The 25,841-nt window shown below is 40.3% G+C and overlaps 1 protein-coding gene across 9 annotated transcripts in view; it reads right to left on the bottom strand.

Moving 5' to 3' along the window:
- The window catches only part of EPB41L2 (erythrocyte membrane protein band 4.1 like 2), a 124,687-nt gene extending 99,522 nt beyond the window's left edge, over window positions 1–25,165 (bottom strand). For 4 of the 9 annotated variants that reach the window (XM_067293726.1, XM_067293727.1, XM_067293728.1 and 1 more), the window contains exons 1-3: window positions 25,093–25,164; window positions 20,951–21,032; window positions 20,000–20,057 (exon numbers count right to left, since the gene is read on the bottom strand). The gene's annotated coding sequence lies outside the window, so the exon portion shown is untranslated. Of the gene's footprint in view, window positions 1–19,999; window positions 20,058–20,950; window positions 21,033–25,092 lie in introns of all 9 variants that reach the window. The other 5 variants (XM_067293724.1, XM_067293732.1, XM_067293733.1 and 2 more) reach the window with 3 other exon arrangements.
- Window positions 25,166–25,841: the final 676 nt, after the last annotated feature.

Raw genomic sequence — 25,841 nt, 5'->3', positions numbered from 1 at the left:
AGCAAGATCACTATGCAGACAAAGATTAAGAAAAAAAAGATTCACAATCAAAGCAGAACAGTGTCGGGTTTCTTCATTACCTTAGAATGGAGTGCAACATGAGCAAGAAAGTAATCTCAGTTAAGAGCTCTGTCGTCCAGAAATCCTTACAAATCAGAAACTACGCATAGCAGGTTTTAGGACAAGACAGGGTTATATTCTTTCACTTCCCTAATTAAGAGCACAGATACTTCAGCAAACAACATTGGAAACCATTAAAAATTAAACACTATCAAATCTGCTACTGAAACTAGAACCAACTACAAAGCCAGGCACTGTAACATTTAAATCTAGTTTATTTCTAGCCTTTCTGGAATTCTGTTCATAATCATCAAAAGACATAGCCAGATTCTCATAGAAAAATCAAGGAGAATGCTTTTTGACCATGAGTTGAAAAAAGTGTCACCTGTTTAGGGTGACATCATGTCATAGTTGTTGGCTTAAATATATTTGTCTAAATAATAAAATAAATAAAGAGCCTTAATTATACAAAGAAGGATGAGAAAATGTTGAAACCCCAGAATACCATCATCTCCCATGAAAACCCATATAGTTTTTTTCTAAGGCTTTAGCTTACAAGTATTTAGCTTTCAAGGGTCATTATGTTACTTCTAATTTGTACAGCATTGAAAGACTATTTCCTTCATCAAAAGTGAAGGAACATATACATTTATATGTCTAATCTAAAAATAACTCTTGGACATAGAAGATACCCAATATTATCATCTAGTTGTATTCTAAAAAGGAAAATAAATTGCAAGACTATACAAATCTATTAGCACTCAGGTAAACAGCTGTAACAATAAATGATTTCCTAACTACACAAGAAAAAAACCCCACATCTGCATATACTTTAAAGTGCAACATTAAAAGTAAAATATTTCTAGCCTTCAAATGGATAAACACAAAAAGCAGCACTGAAGGCTTGCAAAGTTAAGTGTGACAATTACATCATAAGCAGAAAATAATATTTTCAATAGTAATTAGGAAGACCCAAAAATAACTTTTTGCAAACTAACAAGTATTTTTCATTTCATTCAAAATGAACAAATAGGTATCAGATAGCACTTATTTAACTATGGTATCTGGTCAGTGAAACCTAGCATCAGCCTTGACAAAAATTTAAGTTCTCTTTCATTCAAATTTTCATTGCAGGGCACAGCAAGTGTGCCCACTCCTAACCATATTAAATCTTAACAAGTAATGACTGAATGAACATCAGTTCCGTACATGGAAGACTGATGTTACATACTAACTACTAAAGCTGTAATTATTCATTACTATCTTGGCTCAAGAGATGTGTGTCTCCCTGACTGATGTCTAAAGTGAACCATTTCATATACCTGGCTTAGACAGAAGCCACCTAAACAGCTAACTGAAACAAAAAAAAGGTAGTATCTCTGTCTTCATAGGAGATGGAGAAAAAGGTGAAGCAGCAATTTTGTATGCTGGAATGGGGAAGGGGAAGAAGGGGGAAGGTGTGTGCAGTGGCAGAATTTTCCTAAACAAGAACTGCAGCCAAATGGAATTACAACAAATAACCAAACCTTGCTGTTTGTTTTTATCCTATAAAGACAATAGATACTTAGTCTGCAAAAACAGCCCCTCCTTTTTCTGCTAAATAATATCAACTTAATAGAAGGGACTGTGCTGCTGCTTGCCTTAATCATATCACAGTAACCTATTTTGTCTTGCCTACAGCTAAAATCACTTATGAAATACCAAGTTCTCAGGAATAAGATTCAGGATCCCTGGCTCAAGAGAAATACCCGGAGATAAAGACCAATCCTTACAAGCTGTGGCACTCTGGGGCTCTAAACAGACAATCTGGTCTGGTGAATGTCTTCAGGAAGCAGCACAGACGTATCAGTGATGTTAGGAACTCGATTTTTAGACTTCCCAGTAGGTCTTCCGTGCCCCTTCAAAAACCCCACTCCTTTATCTTCATGACTAAGTAATATTCAACACCTTGAGTCTTATAAGTTACCAGACACTTTCCATATGGTAGATATAATTGGGTCTATAGGGAATTCTGTACAGTTATTTCAATAGTCCTTCAATCGGCAGCACTTCAGGGCTCCCCTGAAGAGAAATAAACATTGTTCTGTTAATCCAATTCTTTTGAAAGATGGAAAGTTGTTTCAATATGCACACTAACCAAAGTTTTTCCTCTCTGTAGCTGCAGGTGTCCTTATTGCAAACAAACTACATTTGAGATCAAAACTTCAGACTAACAGATATCCGATATATTTGAGCAAAAAGCACCAACATCTTGTTATTGTCAGCCATTTCACACAACCAAATATGAAGATAGTGACATTAATTATATGCCAGAAAAATATACCACAATACATAGCTAATATGAAGTTAAAAAGGACATTGGTAGACAAGTTCCCATTTTATTTCAGATGAAGGCTTGCTTCTCTACTGTATGAGCATCTTATATTTCACAAAAAAAGATGGTATTCAAAAATCTAAATACCTCCTGAGTATTTGAGGGAACTGACTGGCTTTAAAATTTGTCTTAAAAAACCATATTTTAATCAAAAAGAGATTATATATTTAACAGTTCCATAAAGGCAGTTTACAGTCAAACAAATAATTTTGGGGGGGACTGGAGACAAATATGTAAGGAATATTACAAATAAATATTAAAGGAAATATATTAGATTTAAAGATGCAAGTTATAGACATTTTAAAGCATGCTTTATATACAAGAAAATTTGCTTGAAGAATGAACTTTGAAAGAGGCTTTTACATGATTATATAATCTGGTACTCTTCACATTAATTCCACAGAATCATAATAAAATGTATTTGCAAGTAGAATATATTTGTAAAATTTCAGAGCTTTATTTTTTCCAAACGACTTAGAAGAGGAACAAGTTTACATAAAATACTCGAATAGTGTTAAAGTAACACTTTAGCTATCTGAGTACACTAGTTTAATTTAGGTAAAATAAGCTGCCTTTATAGCTGTTACCTAGACAGCTAGAACCTTATTTTAACACAATTTAAATATCTGAACAATTTGGAAATTCTTGAAAAACTGTGCATAAAAAATAGGTACCAAACTCTTTCTGAAAGCCAAGGACACCCAATCCTTCCCTCAGAATCTTTTCCCATATAAGTGCATCTATTCTCTTCATTTGCATCTGTTCATGCTTTGGAAGTTTTACTTTGTTTAAAATGTGTAAGTCAGATTTTAATAGCATGTTCATCATTATCACACAAAGTCTGTCGTAACAGAAGAAGTAACTGTGCTTAACTGTATTTTTGCCCCTGTTCTTGTGCACATGGGGAAGCCATCCTTCTGTCAAATGGCATGGTCATCAATACATGTGTGATCACTGACTGAGGACTAAACTTCATGACACTATGTTTGACCTCAAAGAAACTTCACAATATGTTTAACTATATACTTAAAAATTGGAGAATAATGATTGATTTTGTATTTGGCAAGAAAGCAGGTACTGTCTACAAGATTTTTTGCATGCTTGTGTGGGCGATGCTATTTGTACTTCTGGGGATTGGTGCACTCAAACAATGGTTTAAAGAATAGCTTTCAGATACCATTAGATTGCGGATATTTGGTTCCATCACAACTAGCCTGGAACATGCTCCAAGCTAGACAAATATTCACAGGATATTCAGCTAGGATGCAGAGGGGCTAGCTAGCAAAGTAGCCATCGTCTTTGCTTCTCCTTTTCCTCCTTACCCTCTCTCTACCCAGTGCACTAGGAAAGGAAAACATGCCAAGGAGACCAAATAGCACCCACCCCCATGGAGCTCTCTCCCCTACTGCATGCACTGGGATTTATAATCAAAACTGCCCGGGACACAGGCTGCTGCTAGTGTTGCCTGCAGTGTTGGCAGGCTGTTAGAGTTACAAAGAGAGACGTATGTGCCAAAATATGTACTCCTGCTTGCCAAGCATATAATCGTGATGCATACTTCCTGACAGGAAAAGGATTTAGTAAATATGAGACAATTTCCTTTTCCCCTTGCTTAGAAACTGTCTTCTTTCCCATATGCTTAAGCTCAGGGAAAAAGAAAGGGCATTGCTTCTGCTTCCACACTTAAAAGAAGCTCAGTTAATTCTTTACACGGAATGTTCAGCTTCATTTGATCAATCATATTCCATATTTTCTTACCAATTCAGATGACAGCCACCACTTACCAGTTTTTGGGACCTATCACAGAATTTTTGTCTCCTGCTACTCATGAAATTCTTCAAAGAATGTTTGAGGGTCACGTTCATTTAGTGGATATGGCCCCAGTTGTTCTCCAGTCCACACTACTTTGTGGTCTGCCACTAGGCTCTCTCCCAATCTAAACAGTTGGGGAGCACCTGTGAAAGACTGTGGGTTTTGTACCTGAGTCAAGGCATGCACTTGGTTAAAACCTTCATGAGAGGGGAAGTTTTCCAGAAATTTGCCCTTGCCAGCAATTTTAATTAAACTGGAACAGGGTGCATATAGAATAAAGGATAGTTTCTGATGCATAAAAAGGCAATGGGTAAGTAAAAGGGCAAAATACACAGGTCAGGGAACCAAACAGCAGAGAGCTTTATAGCACTAAAGCAAATTCGTAGTTTGCTTTATTACTGTAGTATGAGAATGTTCTGGTAATAAGTTAATACTAATGCCTTATGAGCAATACTAGTAAGATAATAATAGCTAAACCAAGGCTAGGATTTCAAGAAAGTCCTTGTTACAGCAGAACTAAGGATAACTTCACAGATCTTGGTGAAAAACAAATGTGAAGATATTCAGGCATCAGACGGTTCTTTAGCTGGTTCTTTAGCTGGTATGCTAAGAAAAAGATAACAGAAATTCTAAAGCGTTGGATTTTTGTTTTAGAAGGAAGTGTTGAGATCTGTGTTAACTGCATCAAAATAATCTAAACAAATCTAATAAAATTCTGATTTTTATAATACTAAGGCTTCCAGAGTAGCAGAGAATCATTTGTCACTGAGGTCTATCAGAGCAGAACTTGTCTACCTACTGAAAGACACCCATCAAATAATTTAAGTGTCACTAAAGTAACTTCCATGACTGTATTTTACCTACTTTGCAGCATCCTTCTGCTACTTAACACATCTTTTCCTGTTTGCAGAAAAGGAGGAAGTAAGACCTTTTACTCATGATAAATTGTCACAGATTTGAGTTGCTAAATAAGACACATTCAGCTGAGTCAACTTAAGAGCTTAAAAAGGATGTAGCAAAACAGTTGAAGTGTTTTTGGAACAGAAGTCAACAACGCACATAGTGAGTTTGCAGAGCAGCCAGACTTGCCTGATAGCAAAAGGCAGTTTGCAAATACCCAGTTTCAACAGAAGTATTAGCCATTTTTTCATGCTTTCTTCTGCTTTTTGCTTCAAGATTTCACTGGGGGGGGGAGGCGAGAAACTGCTAAAGTAATTCAGAAATCCCAATTAAAATTGGAAACATTACTTTCTATCTCCCAATTATAAGCTTCCCATAACTGCCATAAGTCTACCAACTGTGCCTCACATTCAGAGCTTAAGCCCCAATGGACACCTCCTCAAGACATATCTGTACAAACGATGATCAAAGTGTTACAAAACAGAAGAATCTCTCACCTTCATTCTAGAAAATAAATCATGTAATTTATTATATTTTTAAATTTTACAGTTTAGAAATAATGAGCTAGTCAAATAAAATGTAACTTAAAAAAAACACACACATACACACTTTTTCCTTCCAAATCAAACCCATTTTCTGTATTGGCTTTTTTTTTTCTTTTTTTTTTTTTTGCTGATTCTCCCCACCCCCATTACTACTATCTGAAATATGGTATACAAGCCTGGGAGCTGGACTTTAGAACCAAATACAAACTCTTTTGTTCTTATAAGGAGTGCTAAGGTAATCACTGGCAAAATGTACACAGACTACTGATGACAGAGCATAAGAGATAGAAACTAGCAGAACCTCTCCCATACATAAGAGATGCATATGGATTCACTGTATACTGTTTTTTGGCATCATGACCCTGTCACATACTATACTTTACAGATTCGTCCAGTTTGGGGCTCCTCAGTACAAGATGGACATGGACATATGGGAGCAAGTCCAGCGAAGGGCCACTAAGATGGTTAAGGGATTGGAGCATATCAAATTTGGGAGGATGTGAGAGCTGGGACTGTTTAGCCTGGAGAAGAGAAGACTGAGGGGAGATCTTAACAATGTGTATAAATATCTGACAGGTGGGGGAGTAAAGAACACAGAGCCAGACTCTTCTCAGTGGTGCCCAGTGACAGGACAAGAGGCAATGGGCACAAATTGAAACACAGGAAATTCTTTCTGAACATGAGAAAATACTTTTTCACTGTGACAGTGACCGAGCACTGGAACAGGTTGCCCAGAGAGGTTGTGGAGTCTGCATCCTTGGAGACATTCAAAACCCGACTGGACAAGGTCCTGGGCAACCTGCGCTATGTAGCCTTGCTTTGAGCGGGAGGTTGGACTAGACCATCTCCAGAGGTTCTGTGATTACTGACACAAATAAAATGACTAAACCTGTTCTCCAAGAGAAGCAGAAAAAAGATATGTAATGGAAGAATGAAAAGGCATTCCTGTCTATGACCACAGATGCCAAGTACTTCACAAAAGCAAAATCAGAATCCCTATCTCAAATCAGTTTATAGTGTAAATCAAACTGAGACCAAGAAATATTGACCACCATCAGATGTTTTAGGAATAAGAGGACAAAGACTATTTTGAACTCCAACAACAAGGCATGTTTACAGCTGTTGCTGGTTTCCTACAGAAACAAGGCTCATGTAATCATATTGCCTATCTGTTCATCTGTTATCTTTCTCTAATAATAATTAAGTTCAATGGTCAATTTTAACTGAATTTGGCTGTAGTTCAGAGATCTCAATAATACTCAATTCCTACAAGATTCATGAAAGCTGCTAGGCAGAAAAGAGATCCAAATCAGTTAAGAGTCTATAGTACGAATCCATAATCATATTCTCTGTGGCTTACTAGCTTTACAGTCAGTACCTGTTCAATGGCCAGACCAAACACATACTTACTTAGTAATATTTAGTAGCTAGGAGATAATGGGAGGAAACAAAGGAAAGAAAAGCACTGACAGCACTGAAACATTTTTGGGGGACAGGAAGAAAGCTGGCATTTTGTTATAAAGGAAGACAAAGTCACAGAAAACCATGCTTCGCTAGGTCTTTCATTAGAACTTAGTTTAAATATTTGTATTCCTGATGCTTACAAGTAAACTTCATGTGAATACTGAGAAGGTTTACAAGAAAAACAGTAACTTATTTGTCACCACTAGCTATAAGAAGCCTGTAGACAGTAAACTTAAAACTACAGGAACTCATCGATTCTGGTACCTAGGTGGTTAGTATGCTGACAGAACAAGGATTTTAGCTTCTATTCTTAGTTTCATGTTTATAAATTTCAATATTCCATATTACTACTTCCACAACTATCACACTGTAAAGTGGGGAATCAGATGGGGAAGAGAAGAAAAAGGTGAAAGAACAAGAGGGGAGCAATATTTCAAATGCATGAAAAACTAATTACTTAAAGATGTGTACTAATCTTGTCTTGCTTTTATCACACTAATACTACATTCATTAGAAAGTTGCTGAAAGAAGTTAGCAGAACCAAATCTAGCCATATAAATCAGTTTCAACTGACATTTGACAAACTTGTAGGACCTTCATGATGACTTCTGCCTTCTTTCTTTTTTTTTTTTTTTTTTTTTGAAACTACAGAGTTTGTGCCCTTAATCCAAGATCTTCTGCACCAAGAAACATGTGGATACGGTTAGTTGACCAACATATAAAAGCAAGAAAGGAGGGTTATAAAGTTCTGACTACTGCAAGTATTTCAACTGATAATGCAGAAAGGCTGATATAGATAGATGTGTTATCTCGTGAATAGCTAATCTGATAATTTTGGTCAAATAGTCACAGTATATTTGCATGTATTCAAACTTAGTTCACAAAGGCTTCACAGATAGTCATCCTGATATGTTGGTAGCAGCAGTTCCTCAGACCAGAAATACCCCAGTCACAGGCACACAGATTTTGTTGCAGTTTACTTTAAGGGGCATGGTGACCTGTTAGACTGGAGGCAGAGGTCACACCCACTGTGTGTGTCACGTCCTGAACCAAGAGGCTATCTTTCCTCGCAGCTGGGTAGTCCATCTACTTGTCGTTTGAGCAATAACAGACAGTTTCAAAGCTGCAGTGATATTTTAGACACAGGCACATGTTCACATATAGACAATATATAAAGCACTTTGGTCTACTCAAGAGACTGACTATACCAGCTTCCATAGCATGTTCTTCAAGAGCACATACCTGTTCAGTAGTTTATGTTAGAAGTTTCTATTATACAACAGTTCAGGGAAGTTCATTTGCAGCCTATGTAGAACTTAAGTTGCTTAATTCAGTTTCCTGACTTGGAGAAAGAGGAAAAAAATACAGTATAAATCAGGTTACAATTCTCATGAAACTGTATGGGGAAGAGAGAAAGTGAAGAATCTTTGGCATCTTATTACAAGGACTCAGTAGATCTGATTTAGAACTCTCATAATGGCATCTCACCCTTTTCTGAAAGATCAGAAAATCCCTCATGTTTTAATGACAACCTACTTTCTTAATACTTATGTAAACTACAGAACAAAACAGATACAGTCACCATAAGATCACAGAAAAATGTCATGTCATTAAAAAAAAAAAAAAGTGATTTAAAGGGCTTAAAAATTAGAAGTTTCAAGAGTTTATACCTAGCTTTTCATATGAGGAAATATTCTCTAATGCATGTTTGCAATGGGCTGGGGGCAGGGGGAAGAGGGGAGGGATGGCAACCCCCCCCCCCCCAAAGTCTCACTACAATAAATCCCTCCAAAACAAGATATTTTCCATCTGCTTACCAATTGCTATATTTCAAAACCCTCCCTGGTGGGAATTCTTGGTGACAACTTCAATAAATCACTATAACTAACCAATTTGATGCTATAATTTTTTCAACTGAAAAGTCACACAGTTTAAAAATATGATATTACAGTGGCAGTGGCAGTCTAGCATAAGCAGAGGAGGAAGGGATTAGTTCTGCTAGTTAGCACTACTGTATTTCTTATGCATTCTTCAAATTTAAGTCAACAGCAACAACAGCTAGTGAAGACGTTCTAGGATTATTTTAGCTTTACAGATGGAGTTAAATATTTAACAGTCAAAACTGCATATGTAAAAAGAGGAAATAAAACTGCTTACAGGAAACAGAACAGCATCCTATTGATCAAACATTGCTATGTTGACTCAAATGTCTTGTGAGCACAAAACCACAATAATGCAGTGTCTTTGCATTATGTCAGACTGCAAACCCCTTACTTTGCGTAACTTCTTTTTTCTGCTTCATGCTATTCAAGAACTATCTGCTGGTCAGACCTCTGAATATCATCATTCCTACAATAATGCCAGGCAAACAGCCACAAAGCCTACTAGCTGTAGAAAGAAAAAGATTAGCAGCATATTTTCATGCACTGGAGCAAGCACACCTTATCTGAATAGGGTACCAGGCTGCAGGAAAGAGAACAGAGTATAGGTGATTATGTTTGAAAAAAAAAAGAAAAAAAAAAAAAAAAAAGGAAAACAGAATTCCATATGACTTTAGATTCCTCCTTTTCTCTTACTTCCCTCCCCCAAAGTTAGGCCCTCTTTAGCACCCCAAACAGAAGGGGAAGCCTAGTGGAGGTCAAAGCCTTAGGAACTTGTGCCTGAGTATGCTCTACACATGCATTAGCGAGTTTTCTCTTGCTATCGCTTCTCCCTATGCAGCAAAAAGCTAAGACTTTAAAGATTAGTTTGATCTTTCTGCTTGGTTCCTCAAGTCTTCTACACTAAAATTTGCAAATGTGTTTCAAACACATATAACAGCAAAACAACAAAGCACACAAGTGATTCAAAAAAGTAACTACAACCAAGTCAGCAGATGAAACTGAATATAGTACTCCTTTGGCTAAAAGCGCTGAATTGCTGAGAAACCTCCAGAAGAGTACTTTAGCTCTTTGCAGAATTACCGGCCCTTCAGGGTATCAGCATCAAAGGCAATTTTGTCATGTGAACAATCTCATACTCTTGAGAAGTAAGTGTAGCCTATGGCAGTGCTTTTCAAGCACAAAGACAGGTCAGTAAATTGAAATGTTTTTTATGCAAAGGGAGGACATATCTCAAAAGATAACAAGGCATCTCCCTTTAGCCTAGCAAGGTAAAAGGAACAAGAACCATTTCCCAAACTAAAGGATAGAAGTGCTGGAAAGGTCATCAGCTTAGTCTGATGTTGCAAGAGAAATTGTAGTCCTTTTGATATAAGAACTATTTTAGACTATCTCATCTGCAACACTAGCTATGTTGCCATTTTTAAACAAAGAATTCTGAGGTGGTTTCTACAGTTTCAGTTAAAGACCTGAATGTGATCACCTTTATATAAAACAAAAAGAAACCTTTCATACTTGAGTAGAGTAGCATTTAAAAATCCCATCTGTGGATCAGGTAACATTTTATTGCTCACAGGAGACGCAAAAGGTTATGCATACTTTTGCAGTATATCACCATCAGACCACTCTCAACCCATTACAAATATCATACCGCTAACTATGAGTAGCAGACCAAAACCTGTTTTCCAGTCTTTAGTAGTTTAAGACTTCTCAAACAAGAATAGCATTTACTTAAGAGTTAATTCAACAGGAGAAATGAAAAAGGCAGGAGAACAGCAGAAGAAAGAAAGAGGTGGTGAGGAAATAGTTACACAGAGCTTGGAGGTGGGAAAATACAGGGAATCACATCTTTAGAGGATAAACCAAAAGGGGGGGGGGCACAAACAAAAAAACATGACACCTGTTGAAGATGAAAGCCTGACTTCAGTTGCTTAAAGACTTCCTACACAACCTCCATACACAGACTACAGATACTCAGCTTCCCATTTTAATTGATTGCATATCATTTTAGACTAATAACGCTCCGCAAAAATATGCTAAAAGAAACCAAATTTTTGTAAACTTTAAGCTACTGAAAAGCGGAAATAATTGTAACTTTAATCCTGCAAAAATCTCACGGCAAAGTAGGGTTTGTCATCTTTTATAAAAGATCACCAGTAATACTCTTAACAATAGTAAACAAACAACTAAAAACTGATACAGGTGGAATTCCCATTACAGCAGCATCTTGCTGTTTTAGTAAGAATATTTAATACTCATGAAGCTCTGTTTTGACAGATGTCAAAGTCGCATTTTGTGATTTTTTTCCTCCTACATTATACAGAAGAATTACACACTACCAAGCTTTCCCCAACTCTGTATCCATACAGAAATCAAACTAATGTTGTTCCATCATGTAGGAAAAGTATTCAACTCTCTACAACACCAAAAAAATTAAACAAGAAAAGTTCTGCACAAGTATTAAAGTACCAATTATATTTTGAAACTATCAGAGAATAATACTGTAACTGAACACATCTGGGAAAAAAGCCACAAACGAGTGCACAAAATCAGACATTCCCACATTTGTGTAACAGAGTAATCTAAGGATCATATTCAGCATGAAACACCCTTGCAATGTATATGTATACAGAGGTCCTTTCTATCAGATCAAGATGAGATATATTCAAGATTTTAAACATTATCTGACAGCAAACCAATGCCATCCCAACGCAGTGCTGTCCCTCATATTCCCACACACGTATACCAAACGGACTAGGAGGAAAGTGACTGGATCAAACGCATGATGAGAGGCAAAAACTGAAGCTAGGTAGAGAAGAGCAGCTTCTGCTAAAACAAATGAAAAACTCAATACCCAAGATAAACTTTGTTTCTCCAAATAAAAGGGATCTTCTTTATTTCATTTTATATAGGAAATGAGGGTGAGGAAAGAACAAAAAGACTTGACAAGCTACAGAAACCCTAGGCAACAGCTAACTAGTAGGGCTGATAAAGCAGAATATTCTTCTAAGTGCTCAATGTGTCACTAAGTTTCAGCTCAGCTACTTATTGCACATGAAAATTATTTAACTTCACTAAAATTCAGAAAACCATTCTACTAAAAGTTATTTTCTGAAAGAAGGAAACTAAAATTTAATTCAAAAGGGATTCAAATTTAATTAAAAAAACCTTCCAATCGCAGAGTGTAAACCACAATAAAAAAGAGCAAAGAAAATGCAGTGAAACCCTATTAAGGAAAAAAAAAAAGTGTTCTTACTAAAGTTAGAAGGAACTGAAAAATCCCACGACAATATCTTTATGTTTTATAATATTGACTTGCGCTAGCTCCTAATTTTTAAAAACTCAGAGCACTTTCCCTATTATAAAAACTGGAATACCTTCTTTATATGCTACACAGTGCAAGTTCTAACACATAGAACCTATCTTCAGTTAAAAAACAAAAAACATTATTGTTGCTATACAACAAAATCAGAGTACTGCAGCTCTGCCCTGATTTTCATCATTGCTCAAAATACAGCAATTTCCCCTTTGAAGTGGTAGCTAATCAAATGATCACCAAAAGCACAGTCCAATACCAGAGGAGTGTGGTCAGAGCAAAGATTTCACCCCCAACGTGAATATATGAAGTAAAAGAAAATATCTGCATAAAGCTTCTTATATCTTCTATAAGAAGTTTTTTTTAATCAACACTAATTTTGTATCAGCCAGCTGCCTTTAAGTTCTTAAATGTATTAATTATCCACCTCTCTTAATGGTGGCCCATGAAAGACACTATCAACTTATTTTTTTTTTAGGTTTGTGTTCACAGCAAACTACAGAGCACAGTCTCCCCTACATCTAGATGATGTCTTTCATTGAAATTTCTCCAAATCACCAAGAACTTTCTGAAACTGTGAGCCTTGAAATGTAACTCAAAAATTAAAAGTGTTCTTCAAGAACAATGTATCCTGGAAACCAATAATTAGGAACAGCTCTAACATAACTCTACTGTGCTCTGGGTTAGCTTTGGTTGAAATACATAACACATAAAACAAAACATAACATAAAACACACTTAGAATTTGCAAACTTTAACACTTGTAGAAATGTCTTTTTAAGGTAAATGCATAAATGGAGTCTTAAAACTTAAATATGCTTGACAAATAGTTTTTTGTTAAAGTCAGAGGAAAATAATGACCTCTTTTTAAATTAGTAAAATCAAAACACCCTTGTGAACCTTCAAACAGAAAGGATCGAGGCATTTTCAATGGCATTTTTAATCTTCAACCCTTTGGAAGCAAAGCAAAGATCATTCACAAATAAAAGAACAGGTTGGTTTTACCTTCGATTCCAGATTTTAAGTATTTAATCTTTACATCTAAACCGCAACATGCTAGCTTTTTTTTTTTTTTTTTTTAAATTTTGCCAGCCAAATTAGTATTCCCACAATATTCAACAGTTTGTTTATGGATATAAGATGTTTGAAGCCAGAAAACTAGGGCTCATGACAGTGACTAAGAAGTTCAGCCAATAATAACTGTTTTCATCTGGTCCCATTCCGAAATTATAACACTGCTATGCACGGTGTATGTCTTGAGCTTTATCTAACACATTAGGCATACTCTAAACAGACCTAACAACTCGGGTATTTTATGGCAAATCAACCATCTTCATGGCAGGTGTTGCCTTGGAATGCAAGTAAAGATAACAAACATGAAATTTAAAAATCACAGCTAAAAACTGAGCTGTGAACAAAAGGGCTAAAAGATGCATAGAAGCCACATTTTTATAAAAAGCAGCGTATGGCTCAAACGAATCTGCTCCCAACCTATCTGTTTCATGTCACAGAATCACACAGAATCGCTGAGGTTGGAAGGGACCTCTGGAGATCATCTAGTCCAACCCCCCTGATCAAGCAGGGTCACCTAGAGCACATTGCACAGGATTGCATCCAGGCGCGTTTTGAATATCTCCAGAGAAGGAGACTCCACCACCTCTCGGGGCAACCTGTTCCAGTGCTCTGTCACCCTCACAGTGAAAAGGTTTTTCCTCATGTTCAGATGGAATTGTCTGTGTTTCAGTTTGTGCCCGTTGCCTCGTGTCCTGTCGCTGGGCACCACTGAAAAGAGTCTGGTCCCATCCTCTTGACACCCTCCCTTCAGATACTTGTACACATTGATAAGATCCCCTCTCAGCCTTCTCTTCTCCAGGCTAAACAGGCCCAGCTCTCTCAGCCTTTCCTCATAAGAGAGATGCTCCAGTCCACTAATCATCTTTGTAGCCCTTCGCTGGACTCTCTCCAGTAGTGCCACATCCCTCTTGTACTGGGGAGCCCAGAACTGGACGCAGTACTCCAGATGCGGCCTCACCAGGGCTGAGGAGAGGGGGAGAATCACCTCCCTCCACCTGCTGGCAACACTCTTCCTGATGCACCCCAGCATACCATTGGCCTTCTTGGCCACAAGGGCACATTGCTGCCTCATGCTTAACTTGGTGTCCACCAGCACTCCCAGGTCCTTCTCCGCAGAGCTGCTTTCCAGCAGGTCAACCCCCAACCTGTACTGCTGCATGGGGTTATTCCTCCCCAGGTGCAGGACCCTGCACTTCCCTTTGTTGAACTTCAGGAGGTTCCTCTCTGCCCACCTCTCCAGCCTGTCCAGGTCCCCCTGAATGGCAGCACAGCCCTCTGGGGTATCGGCCACTCCTCCCAGTTTTGTATCATCAGCAAACTTGCTGAGGGTGCACTCTGTCCCTTCCTCCAGGTCATTGATGAAGAAGTTGAACAAGACTGGACCCAGTACCGACCCTTGGGGGACACCGCTAGCTACAGGCCTCCAACTAGACTCTGTGCCACTGATCACAACTCTCTGAGCTCTGCCATTCAGCCAGTTCTCAATCCACCTCACTGTCCACTCATCTAACCCACACTTCCTGAGCTTCCCTATGAGGATGTTATGGGAGACAGTGTCGAAAGCCTTGCTGAAGTCTAGGTAGACAACATCCACTGCTCTCCCCTCATCTACCCAGCCAGTCATTCCATCATAGAAGGCTATCAGATTGGTTAGGCATGATTTCCCCTTGGTGAAGCCATGCTGACTACTCCTGATCACCTTCTTTTCCTCCACATGCTAAGAGATAACATCCAGGATGAGCTGCTCCATCACCTTTCCAGGGATGGAGGTGAGGCTGACTGGCCTGTAGTTCCCTGGGTCCTCCTTCTTGCCCTTTTTGAAGACTGGAGTGACACTGGCCTTCTTCCAGTCCTCAGGCACCTCTCCTGTTCTCCATGACCTTTCAAAGATGATGGAGAGTGGCTTAGCAATAATGTCCGCCAGCTCCCTCAGCACTCGTGGGTTCATCCCATCAGGGCCCATGGATTTGTGGGTGTCAAGTTTGCTTAAATGATCTCTAACCCAATCCTCCTCGACCAAGGGAAAGTCTTCCTTTCTCCAGACTTTCTCTCTTGCCTCCAGGATCTGGGGTTCCTGAGAGCTGGCCTGAGCAGTAAAGACTGAAGCAAAGAAGGCATTCAGTAACTGCCTTCTCTGCATCCTTTGTCACCAGGGCACCCACCCCATTCAGCAAAGGGCCCATGTTTTCTCTAGTCTTCCTCTTGCTACTGATGTATTTGAAGAAGCCCTTCTTGCTGTCCTTGACATCTCTAGCCAGATTTAATTCCAAACGGGCCTTAGCCTTCCTCGTCGCATCCCTGCATACTCTGACAACATTCCTATATTCCTCCCAAGTGGCCTGTCCCCCTTTCCACTTTCTGTGTACTTCCTTCTTCTGGTTGAGTTTTGCCAGGAGCTCCTTGCTCATCCATGCAGGTCTCCTGCCTCCTTTGCTTGACTTCCTACTCTTAGGGATGCACCGCTCTTGAGCCTGGAGGAAGTGATGTTTGAATATTAACCAGCTCTCTTGAACCCCCCTTCCTTCTAGGGCCCTCACCCATGGGATTCCTCCAAGTAGGTCCCTGAAGAGGCCAAAGTTTGCTCTCCTGAAGTCCAGGGTTGCGATCCTACTTGGTGCCCTGCTGCCTCCTCGCAGGATCCTGAACTCCACAATCTCATGGTCACTGCAGCCAAGGCAGCCCCCGACCTTCACATCTTCCACCAGTCCTTCTTTGTTTGTTAGTACGAGGTCCAGCAGCACACCTCTCCTTGTTGGCTCCTCCACCACCTGTGTCAAGAAGTTGTCACCAGTGCTCTGCAGGAACCTCCAGGACTGTTTGTGCCTAGCTGTGCTGTCTTTCCAGCAGATATCAGGGTGGTTGAAGTCCCCCATGAGAACCAGGGCCTGGGATCGTGAGGCTACTTCCAGCTGTCTGTAGAAGGCCTCATCGACTTCCTCATCCTGATCAGGTGGCCTGTAGTAAACACCCACAACAGTGTCACCCATGCTAGCCTGCCCTTTAATCCTTACCCATAAGCTCTCAACTCGCTCTTCATCCACCCCTAGGCACAGCTCATTACATTCCAGTTGCTCTCTCACATAAAGAGCAACTCCACCACCTCGCTTTCCTGGCCTGTCTTTCCTAAAAAGTACGTAGCCATCCATGACAGCACTCCAGTCATGCGAGCTATCCCACCATGTCTCTGTAATGGCAATGAGATCATGGCCCTGCGACCGCACACACATCTCTAGTTCTTCCTGTTTGTTCCTCAAGCTGCGTGCATTGGTATACAGGCATTCACATGAATTTTTAAAAACCCATTTGCAAGCAGCAAGTGAAAAATGCCTTCACTCTTAGTCCAGTACTTCAAGCATAATTCCTCAAGCACCATGATTCCTGTTCTAGGTGACCCTGCTTGAGCAGGCTGGACTAGACAATCTCCAGAGGTCCCTTCCAACCTCAACTATTCTGTGAAGATAAAGAGCTAAATCATTTAGACTTTCCAAAAAGTCAGCACAGTCAAATATACTTCAGCTAACAAGTGTATTTTATAAAGCTTCATTAGGCATTTCAAAAAATACAAGAAACGGAAGTCATAATACATATGGAGACAAGAAGAAATACAATCTCTAGCATCATTCTTTTGTATCAGTGCTAAAATTGCACAAACTTTTCCTTCAGAAGGATGCAACCTGTTTCACATGACGTTTAATACCTGGTCTGTAGTTAATACTGCAAATATTCTATCAGGGTTATTGAGCTTGCAACTGTCTAAGGATATAGATAAGGTATGTGACAATATATATTTTTTACTAAATTTGCCAAAACAATGAGGGGGAGGGAATGGAGGGAGGAGAAGGGGAAATAAGCTTTTGACTTCAACCTCTTCCGGTCCTACAATTGAAAAAGCAGTACACCAAGCAAAACAAATATAATTTAATATTCTTAAAATGGACTATTTTAGTATATCACACTCATACTTTCCCCTAATTCAAAATTTTATCTGCTACCATGTTTCATAGTAAGATTTCATTTTGCCTTTGGATAAAGTTTTTGACATAGATCTCTCTGCCAATGTAAGTCTTTTTACAGAGCATTTTTACAGAGAAGACACCTTTTCTCCAAGAATTTTCTCACCCACAAAATAGCATTGAGGTAAAAAGCTATTCCCAAATTCACTTATACAGTATCATTTCTGCTACATTTCAGGAAAAGTGTACTGGTAATACTGTAAAAGTTTTTTTACAATACCTCAAGTATTCAGTCTGTTCTGTAATTCTATCATTCTATTTTGCAAATATCCCAAGGAACTTAACTAACATCCATACTTACTGAAATGACATGGGGACACAAAAAATGGTGTAAATTAAACTGTGAGAAAAAAATCTTAATGTTTTAATGTGCTAAGTGTTTCACCTTTTCTGTTGAATGGAATTAGAAGACAGAGGATGGATTTCAGTCTTCAGAATGTTTGCTTTCCTCATATAAATGAAAATATTTCAACACACTTGAAGAAGTTACAATGGTCTCATGTTGCAAGCAAACCCCATATTCAAGATGGGGGGAAAAAAAGAAAAATAAATATCTACAAGCTCATCAATCTCAACCATCTCTAAAAAATTAACTGCTTTCTACAAAACACATCTTCTAGCACACAAAGAAAAGAGAAAGCATACAGTGAAAGTGAGTCCAAGTATCCAAAATCATAAGTTAAAGTGAGAGAATTAGAGGTCAAAAATAGGTTTAATGCTAAATCATTTGCAATTTGGGTTGTAGAGAAAGAGTACTAGCACTGATTTATAGTAATCCTAGGCTTGATCAGAACAGCTGCATTGGATCACTATGTTGCTAACCTCTTGTCAAAGATTACTGCAATACAAAAGTGTTGACTAGAGAGGGCACAAAGCAGCCTTAACACTAAGCACTGACATAAGTATAAAGTTTATTACAACACATTTTTTGTGTCTCTTTAATAGATACCGGGTTTGCTTCAGATGCGTGGTCCACTAATGTAGCATCCTACCAGAAAAAGTACCCAAAAAACTATACAACAAAAAGGATCAAATCCTGTCAGAAAAGATTAATAAGCAGGCTTATTACTTTGCACCTTTAATTTTTTTAATCGATTGCTGATGCAATAACAGCTGATACAGATCTATTTTAAGTACAGTTTCAAAAGAGGGAAAAAGAACAGGTGATAAAAATACAAAAATAAGCTTCTTTCAACCTAGGAAACAGCAGAAAGTATGGTTAATTTACAAATAGTATCTACAGAGTCCAAAATACTGTATTGGAAATTGAACAAGAGTTTTAAGATCCAAAACTGAAATAACAAACTCAAAGGAGTTTATGTTGTGTTTTTCATATCTGCAGTGTATACTCAGTATATTCTAAAATGTTTACTAAAGAATCCTTGCTCTTGTAACTGGAAGTAACAAAAATTATTTGAATAAATGTGAAACACAAGTACCTAATTTTATAATCAAATTTTAATTTTGCTTTGTTTTTCCTGAAGTAGTAGGAAACATGCTGAGTCAACAGTCACGAGTTAAAGGTCTGCCTATCACCAATTCAAAGCTTGCAATAAGAATATATATTTTAAATCCCAAACCCAGGATAACAGAATACTTTACATTTGAAAAAGCTATTCTATTTTTCCATTGTGGTAAGAGATCACATTACACATTTTAAATATACACTGAAGAATGTTATTAAAAATATAAAATATGTTCTTAAAATATTGTAGTCAAATTCTTATCCAGGCCACTAAAAGAATACCACAGTTGTACTCTATACTTCTCAAGCCACTGTAATGGGATAGCAGTAATTTACAGTAAAATTTGGTGTTACATTTAGCTGTACAACACTACCAATTACAGAGTAATTTCAATAACAAATATTTGGTTAAACTCTGCTTTGTCATTAGTGCAAGGAATTTAAGCTGAAACTGATCTTTCGAAATCCAAATTTCTTTTTTAAGAGTCTATTTTTATTTTCTGGTAACTGGACATCTTTTTCTACAGAATGTTTCTCTAGAATCGGTGCTTTGCAAACAGAAAGCCACATAGACAATGTTAGAGGCAAAAGAGAAGATTCAAAGTTAGAGTGGCACAGCAACTCATAGTCCCCTTTAAACTGTCCTTAGCTAACCCTATTGTACTTAGCTTCTAACAATGGCCTTACAGAGCACACAGGCTATATAACTTAATAACAGCAGGGTAAATTAAAGGCAAGCCGTATCACCTTCTTCAGAAAGAACCAGGTGGGGGGAGAGAAGACTCTTTCACAACAAGATCTCTGAAAAGCCAAGCTACTATTACCAAAAGCAACTCCACAGATGAACAGCCGTAGCAGCTTATCATATCCATTAGGAGGAGAAAAAAAAAAAAAACACTGCTTGCTTCAGAGAATATTCACAGCCAGCCAATCAGTATCTATGAAAGGGGCCAACTCAAAAGAAGTCAGGCCTTCTAAGCAACTCATACTTGAGTCCAGTCACCAAACATCATGCCACCACTGAAGGAAGTTCTGTGACGTGCAGAATAAAGGGCAAGCATCTTAAATGATCCTTTCCAAGACCTCATAAACATTACCTAGATTTGTGTCTTCTACTCTCATAAGTAAAGATCCAGCCCCAGCTTCTGTCCAGAACTAGGAAAAAAACAGGGTACATGAGTGTAGAAGGCAATAAGGTATAGAGAATTATTTGGTAAGGGAAACAGGATTTGGGGGGGGGGGGTGTTGTTGGGCTTTGAAGTTTCATATACCAATTGCATAGATTTGTTCTGATTTTGTTTCTGTTTTATCTTCCAAAAAACCCTCAGGAAGTAATATGTCAGATGCAAGGAACTACATAAAGAATACAACAAGCAGAGATCAAGTCATGAGTTGTAAACTGAAATTAGAAAATGTTAAGCATTTTTGTCAGCAATGCCTATACAGCTTGCTGGGAAGATAACAGCACTTGAGGAGATGGTGTAATGCAGTGTTTTGCATAGCACCACTACAAACATCAGCCACTACTGCAGCTGAAACAGACTTTTTTTTTTTTAAACCTTTTAAAATAAACAAGACTGTATTCCTACAGAGTTTTCCCATTTGCATTACATGCAACTCTATAATCTCATATGACACATAAAATATGCTTTTCACATTTCACTAAGCAAGCTGAATGGCTACTGTTGCATTACCCAACAATAACTAGTCCATATTCTCTTGATATGGCTTTCACATGGGCAACAGCCCAAAGACCCAGTGAATTTTACAGAATAAATAAGTCTGTGGTAAAGTTACTTTCACACAGGAGTTATACCATGAACATTTTAATTAATAATTTAAGCATTTGCTAAAAATCACAATACTTACTATATCATTAATATATTCTTTCCTGTGCAATACTACAGAATTGCCAAGTTAAACCATGTAAATTTATCATATTAACAGCAAAAATATTTATGAGAAATTGAAACAGAACACAGAACTTCTCGTATTTAGTAAGTTCCTATAGTGCATTTTCTGGTATTAAAACTAAAATCACAAGTTACCTTTAACTCTGATAAAAGTCTTGAAGACTGGTAAAATGAGATCAACTATCACAATTGGATAGCAGCACACTATCTTCTTTACCTATAAGAGAACCTGGAATTAAATTTGTAGTCAAATTACACCAAACCTCAGCACTACCAACCAAGTGATTTAGAAAACCAGAAAAGTGAAATTGAACTGTACTTAAATGAGAAATATTTTTAAGTGTGAACATCCATTCAAATACTATAGAAAAAGCTGCTAATTTATCTCTTTAAAAAATACGAATGTGACAGTTTATTATAAAGTCTAACTCTCTTCAAGTCAAGAAGAATCTTTTCTTTCAATTTAGAAAGGCAGACATGACCTCTTATAATGCAGTCTGACTTCTTGTATAAGCCAGACTGTAACAGCGCAGGTTCATGGTATGTTTCACCTACCAACAGAAGGGGCAAATCCATTCTCCTGCCCCAGCCACAAACTCCCATCCCCTCTTTTGTGTCCAGCAACTGGATGAGCATACAGTGAGTAGTTTTCCAACAGTGCTTTTCTTGGGTTAATCTTCCCTGAGATGAAGAAAACCCACCTTCCTCCGCAAATACCAAGGTCAGATCAATTCCAGAATGAAACTGTCATTTCAGTCAGTACATCTTTTTCAAGAAAACACCCAATCTTGCTAAAAAATAAAAAAATAAAAAAATCTAACAACGTGGAATACACTGCAACCTTTGGTAAATCATTCTTACTCTATTAATATTCATAAGTGTTAAACTACTACGTACAAAATTTGTTCTCTTTCAATAATTAGTGTAATACTGTATATTATAGATGTAACTATTAAAGTGTTAACTGCTAACTGTTTAGTTCTCTTTCTAGCTACTGAATACTTTCATAGCTTGATACCTTCCTTTGGTATCTGTTTTCCTCCACATTATAGGTACAACCATCATCCTATTATTTTGCCCTTTCCCTTTATAATACTTATACAGATCAATCTTTTTTACTTAGACAAAGCTCCTGTTTTTTTTAACTCTTTAAATTCTTTGAAGTTACTGCTATCGTAGCTCTAAAGTTTTCAATATCAAAAATGAACACAGAATGTCAAAAGGAATCCCATAATTAACAACTACAGAATAGAAAGATTATATTATCTTGTCATATCTTTCATATGCTGTTTAATATTCCTAGTTTGATTTTTTGATCAGTGACCTACAGAGAATATGTTCAAATGATTATTAATCACAACCCACAACCTCTCCTTTCAGTGTCTCTACTTCCCAGAACAGTTTTGCATCCTCTGTGCATGACCCACGTTCTTCATCCTCAAATGTATGACTGTAGAGCTGGATGCATGAAAAATTCCTGTTTTGCCTATATACAACCTAAGTGATTCAGACCAGATTGAATGAAGTCTGCAATACAATTACTCTTCAGGCAACACACTCTAAATCAGAACAACTCAATCCATGGTGTTGTCATTGTGAAACCCCAGTAACAGACATCAACAGGTCAGAGTGCTGCCTTTATTTACTCTTACTTATTAAATTGTATCAAGAGGAAGTGGAGATCAGAAATTTCTTACGAATTGACTGCAACTATTGGAGACATTATCAAATCGGAGATGGAACAAAAGTGTATTTCCAAAGTAAGGAGGCCCCAAGCCTATTCCACATGGCCCAGGCTGTTAAGAAGTTTGAACTCTCCCTCTTTTCCACTTTCAATATGATTATACACAGAATATACAATTTTGAAAGACTTGGTTAGAGCATTCTAAATGAGCTTGTTACAAAACAAGTCTGTCTGCCATGGATACATACTGTTGATATAAACTCAGAGATCCATAACCTCCAAAAAGCAGGAAAGGAAGGTCTAAGCCCATATTCTAAGCCCAAAGAGGATCAAGCTCAGCAGAAAGCTGAAATTCAAGCAAGAGAGAACAGCTCAACTTATCACTGTTAAGGGTAATGCCAGACAGAAAGCAGCATGGCAAGCAGAAAAGGAAGCTTGTTGGAAAGGAGGAGAGCAGCAACTGAAGCAGAACGCTTCAGCCGAATACCCTTTCAGACCATCACTAAGTAACGCAGGGTGGCACGGAACGGGTTCCAAGCAGGGGCTCTTCTATAACTGGTTGCCTCTGTAGGTTAGTATAAGGACTGAATTTATCTCTGCTGTTTGAGACCTAAAAGTATCACGGCAAAGGATGCAGCTTTGTTTTTTAGATATTTCCTATTAAAGAAGTAATTTGCCATTTCAAACGCTCTAAGTCTGGAACTAGGTAAGCTCGTCAGAATTTGCTGAAGGTTGAGTTTGCAGAGTTCTGTGCTCGCAGCACTTTTTCTAACAGTCTGGTAGCACACATGCTAGCAGAAAGGAAAATGAGGCAGTAAAGCTATGTGAAGTACTATAGGTCACTGGCAAATAAAGCTATAAATTACATGTCTTTAATTAAAAATGGGTCTTAGACAGCTTTACAAGAAGAAAAAAAGTCCCAATTGAACTGTTTGCTATCTGTTACCAGTATCAAAGCATCTTAACCTAAGTTTACTCTCTAGTTGGCTATTACATGTTCCTTCCCAGTGCTTTCATTTCAGAAGCTGTTTCTGGAAATCATAATCATTAAGATGAGAAAAACCAAAACCACCTCCTTTTATGTCAATCAGAGATGATTTATAAAGTAACCTCCTTTAAGCTCATTCTAGGCATACACATGCATGCACAATACTGTTAACTTCAAGAGGGATTAACTTCAACCCAGTAGGATCTTCATCTGTGGAAAAATGCTGCACTAAAATTTGTACCACAGTGTTTATGGCTGTTCTGAGACTGTTCAGACTTTGCAGTATTGTAATCAAAGCCCTACAAAAGAACAATAATAGGAAAAGAACTTTGGACTCGTACTCAAATTTATAAATAACATCTCAATTTGTTTAAAGAGCTTAGCATGTAATGTTCATCCAAGAAGCCAGGTCATCACATCTTGAAAGGCAGACTACATTATAAAGGAACAGATAAAGAACATACAATAGGATTCTACCCTGATTTTTTTTTAATCCTGAAGAGAAAGAAAGAAGCTGGGAATGTATAATCTTCCTCAATTGCATCTCCTACAGAACTACTGAAAAACAGCTTCAGTGAAGGGTCCCAGTTAGCTCATTTTTCTGCAGCTGCTAGCTTACAACTAAAAGAAAGAAAGAAAAAGTCCGAGATATGAACAGCATGAAGCTATCGGAATGAAGAGTGGTGGTCCAGGAAAAAAGAAAACAAGAAAGAGCCCAAATTTTTCTCTTCCTCCCCCAGTATTCACACCACGGGCGCAGGCTACAGCCGTTTAGCTATTGCGTGGGAAAGTGACTCACAAAAATCCACACAGTTTTCTTAGGGGGAAAAAAACCCAACCCTCTCCCGTGCCTCACAAATTCAGACCAGGAAGTGGGAGACCCAAGAAAACGCAGCACATGCAGGAAGACCGCGACGCCACGGGCACATCCAGCCGCAGCCCGGTCCCGCGGCGGCTCTGGTGCGCAGCAGCGCGGGGCGCAGCCGGGGCCGGCCGCGCCCGCCCCCGCCGGCAGCGGGCGCTGCCCCCGCCGCGGCCCCGCGAGGGAAGTTTGAAAGCGAGCGGCGCCGAGCGGCTCGCCGCGCTGCACGGCGGCGCGGGGCCGCCGGGCGGAGGGAGGGAGCGGGCCCGTCCCAGGGACCCCGCGCGGGGAGGGGGCAGAGCCCCGTCGCGCTGAGGGCCTGCGCGCCCTGCGGGCCCTCAGCCCCGCCGCCGCCGCAGGACGAGCACTTCCCGCCCGCCCCGGCTGCCCCCGTCGGCGGCGAGCGCATTTCCCCGGCCGCGGCGAGCCCGGAGACTCGCTTCCCCGGGGCCGCTGCCGCCCCCTGCCGTCCCCGCTCCCCCCGCACGGCCGGGCACGGGCACCCGCGCCGGCTCTGCCGCCCCCCAGCCCGCCGCTGCTCGCCCCGCAGCCGCTCGGGCGGGAGGGGGCAGCTCCCCGCAGCGGACGGAGCCGCGTCGGGGCCGGGGGACACCCGCGGGCGCGGGCCCGGGCCAAAGCGGCCCCCCGCTGCCCGGCGCCCCCCTCCGCTGCAGCACCCCGCTCCGCACCCCGCGGCAGGCGTCGCTCCGGGCAACGCTCCCCCAGCGGCGCCCCAGCTCTACCTGCCAGCCTAACGGCCGCCTCGCGCCCCGCCCGCCACTGCTCGCGGTCACATCCGAAATTGAAGCTCCCCGACCGGAGCCGTCAGCCCAGCCCGGGAGGGACCCGCCGGCCCCGCCCCGGCCAGCCCGTGCCCCGCCCCCGCCTCGGCGGCCGCTGCGGCGCCGTCCCCGCGGCGCAGCGCTCGCCGCCATTGGCTGAGGCGCCGGTCAATCGCGGGAGCGGGTGCCGCCCCCACCCCCTTCCCCGCGCCGCGGCAACGGTCGCCCCTCGTCAGAGGCGCGGCGGTTCGGCGCTCGCCTCTGGGGCGCCGCCGCCGCCGCCGCCGCCGCCGCCGCCGCCGCCGCCGCCGCCGCCGCCGCCGCCGCCGGGGCCGGCAGCCTCAGCCTCAGCCTCAGCCTCAGCCGGGCGGCGAGGCGGCGTTGGGCAGCGCTGCGGGGTGGACGCTCGCGGCGGAGGGCAGGGGCGCGCAGCCGGGCCCCCCTCCCGACGCCGGCCGGGCGGCCGGGCGGCCGGGCGGCGGTAAAGTGCTGTCCGCAGAGCCTGCCCCGCCGCGGTGTGTCTGTACGGGCTCGAAATGTAATGATGCTGTAGGAAAGGAGCCGTTTAATCTGCTGAACGTGTGTGCCCTGGCAGCAAAGGAGGCCGGCAGCATCCTGGGCTGCATGAGCAGGGAGCACGGCCGGGAGGTGGAGGGAAAGGGTCTATCCACCTCTGTTCAGCACTCGCTAGACCACATCTAGGTGCCACA

The sequence above is a fragment of the Apteryx mantelli genome, chromosome 3 (genome assembly GCF_036417845.1).
Source record: "Apteryx mantelli isolate bAptMan1 chromosome 3, bAptMan1.hap1, whole genome shotgun sequence".
Classification (NCBI taxonomy): Eukaryota; Metazoa; Chordata; class Aves; order Apterygiformes; family Apterygidae; genus Apteryx; species Apteryx mantelli.
Note: the sequence above shows the minus strand (reverse complement) of the source record. Positions and strands in the feature narration are given on the sequence as shown.